The sequence below is a fragment of the Bos taurus genome, chromosome 9 (genome assembly GCF_002263795.3).
Source record: "Bos taurus isolate L1 Dominette 01449 registration number 42190680 breed Hereford chromosome 9, ARS-UCD2.0, whole genome shotgun sequence".
Classification (NCBI taxonomy): Eukaryota; Metazoa; Chordata; class Mammalia; order Artiodactyla; family Bovidae; genus Bos; species Bos taurus.
The window spans coordinates 22,603,437-22,606,783 of record NC_037336.1 but is presented as its reverse complement, the minus strand read 5'-3'; the positions used below and the strand labels follow the sequence as shown (position 1 = coordinate 22,606,783).

The 3,347-nt window shown below is 42.6% G+C and overlaps 1 non-coding gene across 1 annotated transcript; it reads right to left on the bottom strand.

The window, feature by feature from the left end:
* Positions 1–2,974: 2,974 nt before the first annotated feature.
* TRNAV-UAC (transfer RNA valine (anticodon UAC)) lies at positions 2,975–3,047 on the bottom strand. The gene has a single exon. It is a non-coding gene; the product is annotated as a tRNA-Val (tRNA).
* Between the last annotated feature and the right edge of the window lie 300 nt (positions 3,048–3,347).

The following is a 3,347-nucleotide window of genomic DNA, read 5'->3' as shown; positions in this document are numbered from 1 at the left end:
TTTCCCCATCTATTTGCCATGAAGTGATAGGACCAGATGCCATGATCTTTGTTTTTTGAATGTTGAGTTTTAAGCCAGTTTTTTCACTCTCCTCTTTCACCTTCATCGAGAGGCTTTTTAGATCCTCTTCACTTTCTGCCATTAAAGTGGTATTATATGCATATCTCAAGTTGTTGATATTTCCCTCAGCAATCTTGATTCCAACTCATCCAGCCCAGCATTTTGCATGATGCACTCTGCATATAAGTTACATAAAGAGGGTGACAATACAGCCTTGACATACTCCTTTCCGAATTTTGAACCAGTCTGTTATTCCATGTCTAGTTCTCTTGCTTCTTATCCTGCATACAGGTTTCTCAGGAGGCAGGTAATGTGGTCTGGTATTCCCATCTCATTAAGCATATTACACAGTTTGTTGTGATCCACACAGTCAAAGGCTTTAGCGTAGTCAGTGAAACAGAAGTAGGAATTTTTTGGAATTCCCTTGCTTTTCCTATGATCCAGTGTATGCTGGTAATTCGATCTCTGGTTCCTCTGTCTTTCCTAAATCTAGCTTGAACATCTGGATGTTCTCAGTTTACATACTGGTGAACCCTAGCTTGAAGGATTTTGAGCATAATCTTGCTGGCATTAGAAATGAGTGCACTTGTACAGTAATCTGTACATTCTTTGCGTTGCCTGTCTTTGGGATTGGAATGAAAACTGACCTTTTCCAGTCCTGTGGTCACTGCCGAGTTTTCCAGATTTGCTGGCATATTGAGTGCAGTGCTTTCACAGCATCATCTTTTAGGATTGGAAATAACTAAGCTGGAATTCCATCACTTCCACTAGCTTTGTTTGTAGTAGTGCTTCCTAAGACCTACCTGGTATATATGAAAAGTTGGTAAATCTGATCTTGGGAAGATATGGAATTCTCTTCTGTTTACATCTATTTTCTCACTGAAGTAAGAGGCAAAGCCATTGGTTGAGACTGAAGAGGGCAGGAAATGTTTGAGGCCTAAGGAGAGAAAAGGGAGTAATTGGAAGAGTGAATTGCATAGGGAATATATTTCACGATTGCCAGGCAGCATTGCACCCACGTTAGGTTTGTTATCACAAATTCACAGTAAGATCAGATAACTGTTGAGCACAAATGCAGATTAGGAGACTCAAGGAGGGAGAGTTCCCTGGTGACCCAGGAGTTAGGACTGTAGGCTTTCACTGCTGAGGCCATGGGTTCAATCATTCCCTTTTTGGGAAACTAAGACCAGGGGGTAAAAAAGATCGATGGGAATAACCAGGTTTGGGTATTTCCAGATGAGGGAGTTGTGGTGTCTGATACTATTTCTCATGTGACTTACCATCGAAGTTACAGACTTCAATGGAGAATCCTGGGCCATGTGGTGGCATGTAGACCTTCTGTTACTGGGAAGTGATGGGAGCGCCCTCATGGGAGGGGCAGCGTGCCCTCCCTTGCCTCCACCTCCCCATCAGGACCTGGAAGAATCAGAATCTGTCTTCCATTGCCCTGGGAGTAGGAAGTCCCCTTCTGAGCTGGGCAGGGAAAGAATCTATTCTAGAATAGATGATCTTACCTCTTCCACCTATTACTGTATCAAGTAACTGTATTACTTATGCTAACTCCATCATGGTGTTGTTGAGTCACTAAGTCATGTCCAGCTCTTTTGCGACCCCATGGACAGTAGCCTGCCAGGCTCCTCTGTCCATGGAATTTTCCAGGCAAGGGTACGGGAGTGGGTTGCCATTTCCTTCTCCAAGGAATCTTCGCAACCAGGGATTGAACTCACATCTCCTGTATTTAGCAGGTGGATTCTTTACCACTGAGCTGTCAGGGAAGCCATTAATTCCATCTTAGAGTGTTCTGTTGGATTATCAAAGTGTCTGTGTTAATCAAGTTATCTAGGAAGTTAATAAGCCATTTTCCAAGGAAAAAGTACATAGTGCCTAAAAAGGCATGTTCATACTGAATTTCCATGACTTACAGGGGGTAAATATATGCCTTATTTCACTTACCTTAAAGGGTAGGAAAATAAAAACAGATGAAGTTAAGGGTGTAACTTTCCTTGCTCTTTTACCAAAGTGTACTCAGTCAATTTCTCTACCAGTTTGACTTCCACTTGTAGCATTTTATTTTCTCCATCGACTTGTTTCTGTTAAGGCCTTTAGAACAGGAGTTACAAGCAATTTCTTTACCCTTCCTGCTTGGATATGCACTGTGGTGAAACATGACCCAGGGAAGCCAGAGAACAGAACGGAAGCCAGCAGTTTCTGCCTCTCCTGCCTCCACAGGATCTTGGTTTTTCTTTCAAGATTGAGTTCCAGGATTCCTGCTCTTTCCCTTGCTCTTATGTACAGCCCTTTGTCTCTCAAGCAAAAGCTATTTTTCCAGCTGATGTGGAGGTCCACGGCACACCCTACTGAGGCAGGCAGTGAAGAGTGTGCTTGTCTCTGCTCATCAGTGGAAAGGCAGTGTGAGATGAGAGTGGGCAGACAGGCTTCCAAAGTCAGCTGGATCTGGGCTGGAGTACTGATGTATTGCAAATTACAATAGTTTTTCTTTTTTTGAAAAGAAGCTTTTTATTTTATTTTTTTAGAGGAACTTTTTTTTTTTTTTTCTTTTTTTACTTTACGATATTGTATTGGTTTGGACATACATTGACATGAATCTGCCACGGGTGTACATGTGTTCCCCATCCTGAACCCCCCTCCCACCTCCCTCCCCATACGATCTCTCTGGGTCATCTCAGTGCACCAGCCCCAAGTGTCCTGTATCATGCATTGAACCTGGACTGGTGATTCATTTCACATATCCTAATATACATGTTTCAATGCCATTCTCCCAAACCTACAATAGTTTTTCTAAATCTTATATCTAAAAAAAAAATCTTTTATATCTAATTCTTCCTCCTTCTTCTCTTCCTCTTCCTTTTTTTTTTTTTTTTTTGGCACTGGCCTGAGGCATGTGGGGTCTTAGTTCCCTAGTCAGGGATCAAACCTGTATACCCTGCATCGTAAGTGCAGAGTCTTAACCACTGGACCACCAGGGATGTCCCTTTCTTTTATTCTAAGGTGTTCTATCACCTATAACATAAGCAGAGAAATCAAACTGGCTTCAGCCATAAGGATTTGATGGACTTGTGAAACTGGAAATCTTAGGCAAAATGACTTCTGAGGACCCTCATTCCATGGCCCTTGCTCCCTATGTATTTCTTCAGCTCTTCATCCCTGAGTGGACTGACTTCATTCCCAGGCTGGCAGCAGTTCTGGGCCTTTCATCAGACAGAACAGTCTTTGAGGAATGTCCAGAATGTCTTCTAGAAGATTGAGCAGAGCTTTAGCAGAAGCCC